Here is a 14859-nt window from a genome sequence, read left to right as displayed (position 1 = left end):
GAACTCTCGAGGAAAGCCCGTGCAGAACCCGATTCTCGATTCTTTCCGCTCGTATAACCGGAAAGGATTTGTAATAATTATATTTACAACATTATCCGTGTATTGTTTTATAATTACGTTACGTTGATCACGCTACATTCCTATTCTAATTACAATTGTTCGAGAAAGATAAAGGAGAAGATCAGTTTTTCAATTAAATGATAATTTTTATTATTAATTAAGTATTATAAATATCTTTTTTGAAGAAAATATTTCGGGAATTATTGTCTGTCTAAATGTATCATATATTTTACGTAATATAAATTTAAAAAAATTTTATATTCTGTTATATTGGATTACGGAATGGTTTTATATAAGAATGATACGAGATTAAAAATCGAGAATACAATAAACGTGGAAGTCATTGGAAGAAAATTATTTCGTTCTCTTCAAAATTTTATTTTCGAATAACAGGAACTAGGAGTAGAAAGAAGTAAACAGACAATAATGTAAGACAATTAGAGAGGTTGTATCACCAAATGTAGCATGATATCTCGTGACTTTGATTCTTTATCTTCATCTTCGCTTCCTGCCTACTTTCATGGTACACACATAAGGATCACTCTGACGCGAGTCAGACTTTTAAATTAATGCCTACCGTTATATCCAGTAATGCGTTCCAGCTACTTTTGATTCTGATTAACCGAGCTTCCGGACATTGTTCTCCCGATTATCGCGATCGAAGATGTCGCGCAAAATAAGAAGGAACGAGAGATTTCGAGAACGAAAAGTTTCTTTGTTTCTTCAATTCGAGTTACCACCAGATGTAATATTCTTTAAATACCAGCCATTTCAAATTTTCCTCTCCCTCGTTTCGTAAGATTTATTCGTTTCGCTTCGAATTATAATTTTTATTCATTCTTTTTTATCCCAATTGCTTTCAATATCTTTTTAAAATTAAAAAATTTTCCTCGCTTCTTAAATTTATATTGGTCATTAAATTTTTCAAGTCAATCATCTCGCGATATCTCTTAATCAATTTATAATTCTACATTCTCTGCGCGTATATAACATATCCTGTCCCATAAATTACACGCACACTTATTTCGAAAACTATAAACAATTTTCTAAGATCCGCGAAGACATTCAAAACATCTTATTTCGTGGAATACACATAATAGCTTCGCCGTAGCTTATAGCCCGTTCTATTAAAGTTTCCCATAAAAATGATTGTTTCCTTCACGAAACAGCAAACTTCTCGGGAGAAACAAAATGTCTTCCCGGAATACAGAGATGGCAATTTAACTTTTTTAATGGAGCCCCGAGCCCGAAATTTACACGTGTATTAAACGGTGATAAACGATTTCACCTATCCGATCCGTGGACTACCTTTCCTCCTCCTCCTCCCCTCTTTGACTTATCAAAAACCCTTGGCTCGAGGCAAAAGTGGTTTCAGTTGAACGCCTGGTTTTTGTCCGAATCCCCTCGGTTGTTGATGGAACGAAGTTTGCGACCAAGTGGAAACGAGGCCAGATAAAGGCTCGGTCAAAACAATGGGAATTCCCCAGAAGAAGTCTTTATCGCTCGAAACGAACGTGACAATTCCTTGAACAATCAACGGTTATCAGGGAGATAATCGTTGGACGTGGTTGAACACCCTTTTAACCGATGCTCGATCGCCGATTTCGGGGAAGTCGGCTCACTCTCTGATTACGATACGTCGATCGTCGATGAACGATGGCTGGCTCGAGGGTTGGCCAATTATTTTTAAACGAGCCTGCTTTCGAAAGAGGCTAGTAATTTTTTGGAATAATTCGTTCCAGGAGCCAATTGAATCATTTGACAAGTGAAATTGTGCATACAAAGAATATTTTGTTAAATAAATTTGTGGATAAATAAATAAATCTCTTTTCAAATTCGATAGGAAGGATTTGAGAAATGAATTGAAACGGCCTTGAGTAGTGTATTTTTAAGGAAAGTAGAATATCCGAGCGTGGTCAGACTGAGAATAATTTCTAGACACGCAACAAGAAGTATTTCAATTTAAATCTTTCATACACGTCATAAATTTCGAATGAGTTTCCAATGAAAATATACGTCCCTTTAATCTTGAACAAAGATATATCCATATCTGTTTGCTCTTAACTTAAGATGTTTCGAATCAACAATCGAAATTCATCCACCTTTTATTCCTTTTCCTTTTTTCTTCTTTCTTTCTTTCTTTTTTTTTCCACTGCTTCGAGACGCACGTAACCGTTAATCCTTTCGTTGAAGACTCGAGTCCCACGCACATGGCTGATGGAATTAACTAATCTGACGCGAACTAACATCCAGCATCGTTCTTTGCACCGTTAACCTCGTCGAAAAGTGTATTGAACGAGGCTACGTGCACACATTCGTGCGTTTTTCTTAATTTATGCAAATAGATTGTTACTTCACTTCCCACCGTATTCCGTGTTATTAATTTTTATCACTTCTAGGAAGGTAGAGAAGCGTCATTATAGAACGCTTGTGCGTTCCAACCATCGTACGTTTCAAGTAGTGTCTTATTATCGTTTGGATTAGAATCAATTCCTTCTATGATATTTCTATGATTGATAGAATTTAAATTGTTAGAAAAATTTTCTTTTTATTATTATTATTATTATTCGGTTAAACAAAGTTCGTGTTAGAATTATATTATACGAATTTAATACACAATCTCGTTCTTATCTCTTCTTTATACTCGCTTTACATTTAATAATAATTTTTCTCATCAATTCTTCCTCTGTAAATGGAGATGAGATTAGATTAGCATTAAATAAAATTTCGTATATATAATTAATCGTATACTTCATTCATAGAGAGAAGATGAAAAATATCTGATGCCAAATTAGAGTTTCTTTACTTGTAATTCGTTTATCAAGTCTTTAAAATCTTGAATTTTATGATATAATTTTAATTCTATTGAATTATTATTAATTCCGCTAATTAGTCATCTTATTTTAATTCTTTCGTAATTATTTGTTGTAAATAAAAACGGGATGCATATATTTATATATATTCAAGAAAATAATTGATATTAAATCTATCAAGATAATATTACGTGTTTCTTTCTAGCGAATTAACAATGAGGTAATTGAATTTTATTTTTAAAATCTTATTCTTCTTAAATTAAATAATAATAACGTAGGTTAATTCTGTTCCCGATTGAATATTTACAAGATGTTATTTTAAACATGAATGATGAACGAGTAGTGGAAGGTATTGTATGCTAGTTGCATTATGTACGAGTTGAATCATCTACTTGATAGCTTTTTGATCTAGTTTTTGGCGTAATTTTTTGATATTCTTTGAAAACCTGGAATCAAAAATTATATATTCTACCAAAAAAAAAAAAAAAAAAGAAACTCGAAACAACTTTAAAAAAAATTAATTGATGATAGTCGAGCAACAATACGATTATATTAACTTATCTCTTTTTATCCAAAATTCTCAATAATCATTGAATTATATTTAAGAGAATTTGTAAATAAAAAAATCATTTCAAGCGAAAAATTATCTCATTTCTCTAACTTGATGACCCAAATATTAATAAAATAATAGCATCGATAACAAAATTTCAAAAAAAGATTAAAATACCTTTGATAGCCTGTACTTCAATTTTTAAAAGAAAATCTGGAATAATCCTTTAACACTCTTAGCATTTATTATATTTATTATATTTAAGAGAATTTGTAAATAAAGAAATCATTTCAAGCGAAAAATTATCTCATTTCTCTAACTTGATGATATCCAAATATTAATAAAATAATAGCATCGATAACAAAATTTCAATGTTCAAAAAAAGATTAAAATATCTTTGATAGCCTGTACTTCAATTTTTAAAAGAAAATTTGGAATAATCCTTTAACACTTTTAGCATCGATTCATCAACTTCAAAAATCTTCTCAAACCCTTCAAACCACGCGAATTTTATATTCATATTTTGAATCGTTTCAACTTCTCGGCTGCTATCCCGATCTACGCGACGCCCGAAACTGCTACAACACTGCATATCACAAAACGAAGCCTGAACGAATCCTTTATCCGTATAGAAAAACCGATGCCGATATGAAAAAGCAAGTGCAGGATCCACGGTAACGGTGTGGTAACGGTGAAAAACGGCGATTAATTTCGCCCGAGTCCACGTGGCACTCTCCCCTCTCTCTCCTTCCCCTTCCACTCTTCCATGCCTTCTAAACTCTTCTCAATTACGACTTGTTGGCGCGCGAGCACGCCTGTTTCCTCCGTTCTCGAACGAAAGGAAGGAAGGAAGGAACAACGGTCTGTACGCGTGCGTTACCGTATGCGTGGAGAAGGAGAGGGGCGAGGCGAGGCGAGGCATGCGTGTAAAACGGATGTTCACCTTACCGGCACGCATAATTTTTCGAGGGAACGAGGAACGAAGGTAGGAAAGAAAGGCGACTAAGAAAGGAAGTTGATGCGCAAGTAAAAAGGAACCTTCCGTGTTCGCCTCTCGAGAAGAATGAAAAAGAGACGCGCGTCTAGACGAAAAGGAAGGAAGGAAAGATATAAGAAAGAGAGAGAGAGAGAGATGGAGGATGATTCGCGCTTCCATGAGAGCGAGCGGAGTTCGGTCGGGTAGGTGTACCCAAGGGGCTATTAACCGTTCGCAAACAATGATCTAGAAACGGAAGTGGCTGCGTTTCTTCCTCCCCCCTCCCGCGTGCGGTCTTATCAGAATTTCAGGAGGGAGGGGAGGGGAGAGTTCCAGCTAGGAAGAGATAAGGAGGAGGGAGAGCGATTGTGTTCCTTCGTGTGGCCTTCTAATTGAGCGGCTTGTACGACGGGTTGCCGCATCCGCGCTTCGCACGGACCAGCGATTCTGGGACTGGATGATGTGAATTCAACGTGATTATCTCGTTGCACGAGCGAGCGTGATACGGCTAATCGATGTTCGAAGGGGATGTTTTGGGAAATTGTTGAAATTTTTGATAATTTATTTATCAGATTGAAAATATTTTATCATGGAAATTTTCATATTTACAATTTTCGATAGAGGATGATTATTCTCGGTTTAGAGAAGAAAAATATTTCATAATGTATATAATTGGAGAGATTTAAGAATCATCTAAAGTGAATGACAACATAATAAACACGCTAATCTAATCTAAATCCATTACGACTCGAATTTGATTAAGCGCATCAAGTTCATTTTCAATATTTTATCGTATTATCCTGTGTTAAATCAGCAAATTAATGCTGAATATAATAATAATAATACAATACATTCGTCTCGTGGCAGATGAAACGAAGGGAAGAATTAATTTAACGTGCTAATCCAAAACAATCCCTCGAAAGGGAGAAAAATGACCGAACCTATCTTCTCTCGTCAATTATCGAGGATACAATGTCAATAAATTCATCGCTCATCGTTAAGAGTAAAACGAGACTCTGTGTACTGTCTTTAAATTAAACTTAACAGCAATCTTCTCTATGTCGTCGAGTAATATATCCGTAAAATAAAAAAAAAAAAAAAATGTTGATTATTCAACGTCGATGGGAAATTACAAATTTTAATGGGTTTGCTTAATCAAAGAGCGCGGCTCTTGATGAGAATAACAGTTTCAACGGATAAGAAGCGAGTTTTAGCCGCGAAACTCCGTGAAAATTGAAACGACAGTTCCTCCGAATGGCGGCAAAAAGTATAGAAAATAAAGTAACCCGAGTTTCGAGGGCCAATCTTCTGCTTTTAACACGATCGGGCATAAATCGACCCGAGTGTATTTAATAAAGGGAATAAATAAAACGTTGTTGAATCACGTTAAATTGAATCATTGTAACGTCAAGTGGCAGTAAGTTTAATTAAAAAGGACGATGCGTGAAGAAACGGAGCAATTTACTTTCTTCTTTTTCCCCCCTTTTCCACAATGTACAACAGCATTATACGAAACGAAGAAGCGTGTTCCCCCGTTTCTTCCAATTTATGCGGATTTTATACCAGTTTTTAATAACTGGTCGCAATAAATAACTCGTTTTTATGCTAATTGACAGTTTCGTTGAGACGAGAATGTTCTATGCGCAAATGTATAAGAGTTTGTCTCTCATTTTTACAACAAATTAATGAATCATATGTTTTTTTTTACAATTTTTAAGAAGACGAACATACACAAAACATACACCATGCACATCCCTTATTCCCGTTTTACAATTTCCTAAGAAAACATTCCTTGAATACGACTTCCTTCCCTAGTTTCATCGCATGATATTCCTGATGAACAAAAAAAAAAAAAAAAAAAAAAAAAGAATGGCTTCGATCGGGTTAATCCGTTTCTCGCGTTTCTTAATGAAAGGGTTTCTTGCGCAGAAATTTTACGGCCTCTTAGTAGTCCGTAACCGACTGAACACGACCACTTCCTTCCGCAGAAACGAGTTCGAAGAGGAATGGAGAAAATTCGCGGGGAACAAGCGCTGGTATTATTCCGATTTCAGCTCGAATCAGCTTCGTACATGTGTGTGTATATATATATGTACGCACGCATATGGTTGTACCGTTATAACAGCAAGGCGGTTATAATCCTCTCAGCTGGCTCGTGACGCTCGATTCCAAGTAAAGTAATATCTCCACATTTTATCGAACATCTTTTCTAGGAAACTGTGTTTGCGGAAGATCACGAATTTGGGGACAAACGACGCGTTCATCGAATCTTTCTTTCTTTCTTTTTGTTTTTTTTTCTGAGATTCTTTCTTCTGTTGCATTAAAGTCAAGGTTATTAACCATTTTCCGATCTAGATTCGAAGGAAAAAAATGGGAGAACCGGTTGGTATAATAAAAAAAAAGGATATGCAATAATAATTATTAATATGGAGAAATAAATTGCACAGTTATCGTAGAATAAATCTTCTCCTTCTTATTTATTACTGAAAATGTCGAGCAAATCGAAAATCGAGATTGAAGCGACATCGAATATTAATTAAATCCTCTTATTTAAAAAGTTTACACTTCTTCTCAACTTGTTGCGATGACTGTTATTAATTCATCAAAGGGATCACACGAAGGAAATTAATTAACGTAGATATCCATCACTGGCCACCGTAGAGCCTCTCCAATATTTTCCGTTCTATCAACGATATAAACACTGCAATTCACATATCGTTAGGTATCGAATATGAAACGATTAATTGGCAGCTGTTCGTTTCGAGGGGCGAGTTGGACGAATTTAATCGCCCCTTTTGCGCGTAAACTCGTGCCCTACGACAATAATAATCCAGTTGGAAAACAAGACGACGTTAAACTTTCGAGAAATCCCGGATTGGAATCGTGTATAATTGTGAATTGTCACAAAATTCGGAACCGAGATCGATACACGGGTGGACACCTTTGAAATTAACTCCGGATCCGATGTAAATCAACGGCCAATGTACAAACCGAGTGAAATCCAACGAGCATTGAATTAAAAGGCAACACTAACCGATTGGCCGGGTGAAATAGGCTTTTTCGATCGACAATTCGTCTAATTGGCCGGTAAATTTCGATCGAGTCGAAAAAACGAGCAGTCGAAGCGATCGGTTTAGTAACTTTACTAAGCAATTTATATATATATATCATGAAAGTCGAATTCCCTCCCCATGGGTTGACAAGCATAAGCATCGTTCAAGTTTTAATTGACACGTTAATTCCTTACCCGTGAATCGTAACCTTAATTACGATATATGATAAAAATCGGTTTAATTACTATCAATGACAGTGGCCGAAGAAACCGGATGATCGTGTCAACATTAAAGTGTGGAATGTTGCGTGAAATGCGATAAGCATTTTAACGTCGTTCGCCTCGAGATCGAAGAAAGATAAAAAGAGAAGGCATTTTATGACGACGGTCGGTCTCATACCGATGGGTATATATATATATACACTGTAGTGCGTAGCGTAAATGTGGTTTCGAGACCGCGCTTAACAGGGGTGAAAAAGTTTTAACGTAGGTTTTAATGCGTTATTGGCAGTCGTAGAAGATGAGAGATTATTTAAAAAAAGAAAAAAGAAAAAGAAAAGGAAATTTAATCGAGATTAAAGGTGATAATATTCGGTGTTACTTTACACAGGAGCAATTAGAAATTTCGTTCTTTTATCCTGTAATCCTGAAAATTTATGATAATCTCATTACAATAATCTGTTTTATAGCGTGCGAATACCTCTCTTTGATAATTTATTTCATCCTGTTTTGTTTAAAATTAACTTGTCCCTACTGTTTATATTACATCTTCTTTATAAAAATTCGTAATCACAGGAAATGTAACATGTTATGTACATATATATAGCTTGAATATAACTGGATACCTTGTAAAAATTGAACTTCAATTTCGATTAAATACGAGATATATCATATAAATTTCAAAGAATTCTTTTAAGAAAAATAATCCTGTCAATTTACAAATAAATTACAGTAGATTTTAATCTAGATTTTAATATTATCTTAACTTCTCGTCAAAAATAAATAATTCCTCATTGCTGTCCAACAACGATACAGAATTTCAAATTATACATTTTATTGTGGACGGAGAATGATTTGCGTCTCGAAATCTGTTGGAGGACATCCAACACGGTAGCTCCTCCAGGTAAACGTCCCTTCCCCTCCCCCATAACTTTTGTGAAAAATATCTTTAGCGTTTCATTATCCTTGCCGAGCAGCAACTCGACTAGCTCTCTCTCCAGGCAAATGCCTTATCTCCGGAAACTAGTTCAATTACTCAACAGTGCCGAAAGAGGATCCCTGCAACATGATTGCAGATTATGTCACTGCTAAGTTTCTCAACGTTCCTCCTGCGAGCGGCAAAAGTTTACTGACGGATTACCTTAACAATGTTCAAAGTATCCATCATTCGTACTCGAGATTTCGTTTCACTCGCTCTTTATTAAGACGTCTGCGCTCGATCGATAATATAGATTTACTTGCCGCTTATTGCCGATTCTAAATCGGAGAATATTCGAAACGATTCTTTAAACGAGATTAAAAAAGTGTCAAAGTGGTATTCCGAAAATTATAAAAATTGTAAGAATAATACAATGTTGTACCACTAACGGAAAACAATGTTAACAATGTTCAAAGTATCCATCATTCGTACTCGAGATTTCGTTTCTTTATTAAGACGTCTGCGCTCGATCGATAATATAGATTTACTTGTCATTTATTTCCGATTTATTTAAACGAGATTAAACAAGTGTCAAAGTAGTATTCCGAAAATTATAAAAATTGCAAGAATAATGTAATATTGTACCATTAATGGGAACCTTAACAATTCAAACAGTTCAAAGTATCCATCATTCGTACTCGAGATTTTTTTTATTAAGACGTCTACGCTCGATCGATAATATAGATTTACTTGTCATTTATTTCCTATTCTTTAAACGAAATCAAACAAGTGTCAAAATGGTATTTCTAAAATTATAAAAATTGCAAGAATATATATAATGTTGTATCACTAATGGGATAACATTTTGCTTCGTAAACATGTTATTTTAAATCGTGCGTAACAGGGATTACTACAATTATTTCAAAAGTCGGTTACTTTGTGCGGGGAGAATAATTTTACACAGATGGAACGTGTCGATAGCAGTCCTCGTTAGGCGTCCGTTTCAAAGTAAAACTTGCAATTTCCAAATTAAAAGCCTCCCTTACGTGTGCATCTCTATTTATCGCGGAAATTTATTTCAATATATTCTATTGCCCTGTTCTCCCATCGAATAATTTTGAAAGGAAAATTTCGCATGGTCGAGCGATTAATCAAGTCAGAATTGAACGAAATTTCGAAAAGTAAAAAATTTTTGTTGACTCCTGGAAAATTTAATTGTATTTTAATTTGAGAAATGAATATCTGTAATTAATATTAATATACTGAAACAGATGATAAAATTTATTGCAAGTTATTAAGTATTAAGTAAATGTCATTCTGTAAACTAATCAAGTGTAATTGAAAGATTATTGTAACAATAATGATAAATTACACATAAATCAGGTTTACTTTAATAAAACAATAATAAAACAGAAAGAAGAGCCAATTCTGAATAAACAAATTTTTTTCTAATTCAGTTAACAGCTAAATACATCATGAAATATATGAATGCATAAGAAAAATTAATCTCTCAAATATAAGATTTCAGAATTTATTCCCAAAAGAAATAAACATATCTTGAGATTGAATTTAAATTAAAAATATCCCCAAACAAATTAACCGAAATTATCCTATCCTCTTCAATCACTCTTTGAATGATCATATATTTTGTTGCAAGATCAAAGCATCCAAAGTCAAGATTGATTTCACCATTTCTCTATAAACTCTATCTACTCTTGAATTCACGATCGAGTTGGCCTGTTTCTTTTTCAAAGTTCAATATCAAAATTTCAGAAAAGATTTGCCTTTATCGCAAATTTATTATTAATATGGTCTGACCGAGAAGAGGAAGATGAAAGGAGAGAATTTTATTCGAGCATCGTCTCAAATAAACTTGTAACGGATTGTTAACCGTTTCGGCGAACTCGTGTTTAATGATAAACTTTATCGATAGCCCGAGACGATAAGCCACAAGATATACACGGCGGCCTGCCTCGTCGATTCTTCCTTCCTCGCTCGATTAGCCGTGGAATTGGAACGGTTTCCGGGCCGAGGCGATCTCTTTCTCTTCGTTAAAGTTGAATTCCATTAAATTTCCCTGCGCTTAATAATACTAACTCGGGCAGCTGGTAATAGAAGGACATCCTCGATTTACGATAAGATTTCGCTTTATCAACAATGAGACGATATTTCCTGGTTATTGAAAGTAGAAGATACGATTGTATTCAATATCACAAAATTATTTCAACATAGAAATATATTTGTAAATTTTCTAAACTATATCCAACGATTCCTCAATTCTCATTAATATCATATCCGCTTCGAATAATTGGAGCAAGCTGTTCAACAAGCTTCGTGATTATGCGAAATTACATTATAAAATGTTGGATATCTTTCTAACGATATATATATATAACGGTGAACGATCTGTAAATATTTTATCTCTCGACGACAAACAAGAAACACTTTTCCGTATCTTCGTGTGATTAACGATGGAATCAGAGCGTTAAGAGCCAGCGTTGCCTAGGATGCAGAAGGATTTCTCGGATTTTGGCGAACGATAAAGGCCGCTTGTTTTATCGCTTAATCGTTTCGCAACCCAAGAAACGGGAGGAATTTCTTCCTTATGGTTTACGATAGCCTCGTTTGCGAATCGCAAGAATTGTTGCTCGCCACTTGGGAGACGGAGGAGGTGGAGGTGGAGGAGGAGCAGCGTTCGATAACGATGAACATTATCGATAAGTTATCTGAGAAATGGTGTGTATGTACAACGTTTGCTTGGTTTCTCCCTCGCTCAATTAACTGCACGATACCAAGGGAAAATGTATCTTAAATTTCTTTCCCTTGGTCCTTCTCTCTAATTCTGATACACAGAATTATTTTTATCAAAAATAGAATAGAAGATAAACTCGAGACGCTAAAAAAAAAATAACTAAATTATTCACTATATTCTTTCTTTTTCATATAAAGAAGCATATAATAGCTGAATACCTCGAGTCAAAAAAAAATAATCGTGTTTAATCGCCGATTTTATCATCGATCGAGTACCGTGAATCCAGATAATTACTCTCGAAAGATGGCTTTGTCGGGATGAAGATGCAACGCGCCCGATTCAACGCGATCCCTTCTTTCTTGCATATTTAATTAACGATAGAATTAACGTCACGCACACGAGGCGCGAAAATGACGCTGCCCTCCGCTCAAGGATGATAAGATTGATACGCCTGCCTCCCTTCTCCCTCCCCTATCCCTTAAGTCTCTTGTAAAACCATTGAAGGGCTTTAAGTAATCAATATCACAGGAGAACGAGGGTTGCAGGGGTGTGGGTTGAGGATGAATCTCATTACCCTGCGCAGCTAAGGCCATTGTGCAGCTGAACTTCATTATCCGGACTAATTATTTCAAAGTTAGTCGAACAGTTCGCCACAATGTAATGGGGAAGGAAACGGTCTTAGTTGGCTGGTAGAAGGAGGAGGAGGAGGTTTGCAGTATAGACCAAAAAGGAGCAAGAAGGGAGAAAGACCGACTACCGATGAGAAAGAGAGAGAGAGAGAGAGAGAGCATAATATCGCCGCTCGGTGTATATAAAGCCACTTTGCCTTTGTTACCATTCATTAAGGTAATTACAGGAACCGATTTTCTTGCAAATACCTTGGCGCAACCAAGAATTGAATATCACACACAGTGGATATATACGTATAAAACCATCTATCGAAGTCTATCTCTTGTTCTCGACCGCAACAACCCTTCCTCTTCTCTCCTTCCTTTCCAGAGAAATATTCGTAGCTCAGAGGACGAAGAGAGAATGAAGAGTGATCCGTCAAAATGATGGAGGCGAGCCACGATTGAGGAAAAACAATCGTAGCGGACACCCTTTCACGTGGAAACGAATCACCGACGTCTCCTAACAAACTGCTTCTGCACTTTTCCTTTTTTCTCTAATCTTGGCCTACACTCAGACAAAAGTCTTTCCTCCTCGTTGTATCGCGCAACGATACTTCTAATGACTGTTTCTTTTTTTTTTGACGATCAGAAAAAGCGGAAGAATAGATCTGTCGGATTATTGGCCATTGTCTCTCTATCGTGTATATGTATATATATATGACGCACTTTCCGTTAGCGATCAATTATTCGCAATCCAGCGTTGGAGGGCAGAAATGCCGAAAATTCTCTCGAGTGGGCGGAATCATCGAGGTGGAAAATTGTTTTCCCGCTATCCCGGTGGATAGCGGGTAGAGTGGATAGGTATAACCGTCGCGGATGGGTCTTATCGATTTTATATTGAGAATACAGACAGTCTCGTCCACCGTTCGGCGAGACGTGAAAACGCGAAATGGAAAAATTCGAGGCAGGCACGAATTTTTTTTAATTGAAGAAGAAGGAAAAAAGAGAGTCCACTCGAAAGGATCCGATTTTTCTCCCTCCCCTTCTAACTAACTGACTCGACAATGTTCTATCCACTCGCCTCGTGGCAAAGATCTACGAGGATAAATCTCCCTCCAATCATCACCCTCGACTAAATTAAAATTGGGTTGCGTGACAACTTGTCACAATTTAAACGGAAGGTTGTTTCGAAGTGAAGAAGAAGCTTACTACGTACCTAGTGGCGGATGTAGATGTGCTGCCAGCCCTCTCTGCGCGCCTCCAATAGCGGACTGAGCGCTTCGTTTGCAGGGCCCGGTCGGAAGACGGTTGACGGAACACTCACAGGGTGAGTTCGACGGCGAACCAAACGGACGGTTGGTTGATCTCGCACGCGAGATAGACTGTCGTAGGCACTCTCGATGTTTTCTCTCTCCCTCTCTCTCTCTTTCTCTCCCTCTCTTCCTCTCTCTCCCAGTCTCTCTCACTCTCTCTCTCTCCCTCACGTGCCCTTGGACTTGAGCCCCGTTCACGGCCACAACCAACACAGAAATGCTGGGATTGCAAGGCGTGCGGCCACTTTTCCTGCCAGGTATCCACCAGGTGGGGGGATGTGCCCGGTTGCTGTTGGCAGGTGGAATGCTCAACATCACCGCAACGTACTCACGAATTATTAGTGCGACGGGACGTTTCTGTGCAAAGGAGAAGGGGGAGGGGACGGTGGATGTGCTCGCGCTAGAAGAAGAGGGGAGGGAGAGAGAGAGAGTGGTGGGGGAGGACGGAAGGCCCCCGCGATTCGGACGGCTCGGTGTGATTTCAAGTACGTTCACCGGCTCTGCGCTTCCGCGGTTCCGCGGAATGATGAACCTTTTGGGTTCCTGGCCTTGCCCCTGCCCCCGCCCCCCCCTCCTTGTCCGCGGTTTTTAAGGTCTTTGGACGGTAAATGGATAGGTTCGTCGTGGTTCCTGGAGGTGGGAAACGTATTTCAATTATTTTTTCTTAACGAGCGGGCTAACTTCCTCTCCGTTGATATTTCCACGCCCAAAGGCTAGTAAGGATAGTATGATTTTCTTTTTTTTTTTTTTCAGACGCGTGTGTTTCGAATCTCGATTCGTGTAGATGTTAATTGAAGAATGCGATGGTGTGAACGGCTTGTTGTTGATTGGCAATGTAATTGAAGATGGTTTATGGCTTCCTGAAGGAATAGATAGTTTGATAGAAATAGCGTTTATACGAGCGAAGTTTTTCTTTTTTTTTTTTTTTTTTTTTTTTATGATATTTTGAAGATGTTCGATCACCCTCATTATGCACTCGCGTTTCGTGCAAAATTCGTTTCGATTCGAAAAATAATAATATTCGTGTGAAGTAGAAGAATAAAGATAATGATTTATCAGAAAGTTTTTTTTCAATTTCTTTTCAAAGTTGGAATCCTGAATGATAATTCATTCGAAATGTTACAAAAATGAATGAAACATGGGATGAATTTATTATAATTACAAAAAAAATTGATATTGATGAAATGGACGATACGATTATTTATCAAATAATCTTTTTATTTCCCCAGTTTACTCTCTCTTGATCGTTGGTAACTGGATAACGTCTCATGTTACAAACTTCGAAGTGTTATACACTTGGATTTGAAATTTACTTTCGTTGCCGTTAGTTTCTTCCACATTTTGCTTCAATAGAGTTCGGAATAAATAATTGCGCGATAATACACGAGAAGTGTGATAAACGACTCGCCATTTCTTTAATTACAGTTTTTAACGTAGCGTATTCGTGACGCGCGGGGATTGTAATTTCTGCATGTTTCGAAAGAGATTGTGTATTAATAATTTCAAATATCGTGTCAGAAGTAATTTTTCCCTTTTCTTTTTTATTTTTATCGTTGTAAAATTCGTATTGATTTTGTTATAATATTCTCCATTA

At 36.7% G+C, this 14859-nt stretch overlaps 2 protein-coding genes and 1 non-coding gene across 5 annotated transcripts in view; 2 read left to right on the top strand and 1 right to left on the bottom strand.

Moving 5' to 3' along the window:
• The window catches only part of LOC413256, a 206212-nt gene extending 192552 nt beyond the window's left edge, over nucleotides 1-13660 (bottom strand). Inside the window, exon 1 of the mRNA XM_006558824.3 lies at nucleotides 13169-13660. The gene's annotated coding sequence lies outside the window, so the exon portion shown is untranslated. The remainder of the gene's footprint in view (nucleotides 1-13168) is intronic.
• Nucleotides 1-14859, top strand: part of LOC725024 (autophagy-related protein 16-1) — a 572103-nt gene that overhangs the window by 427952 nt on the left and 129292 nt on the right. The gene's annotated exons all lie outside the window — the stretch shown is intronic.
• Nucleotides 9517-9631, top strand: Mir3748 (microRNA 3748). Its single transcript, NR_039439.1, has one exon. It is a non-coding gene; the product is annotated as a microRNA 3748 (primary transcript).

This window comes from Apis mellifera, linkage group LG9, assembly GCF_003254395.2.
Source record: "Apis mellifera strain DH4 linkage group LG9, Amel_HAv3.1, whole genome shotgun sequence".
Taxonomy (NCBI): domain Eukaryota; kingdom Metazoa; phylum Arthropoda; class Insecta; order Hymenoptera; family Apidae; genus Apis; species Apis mellifera.
The sequence above is the reverse complement of the archived record's forward strand: the minus strand, read 5'-3'. Positions and strand labels throughout refer to the sequence as shown.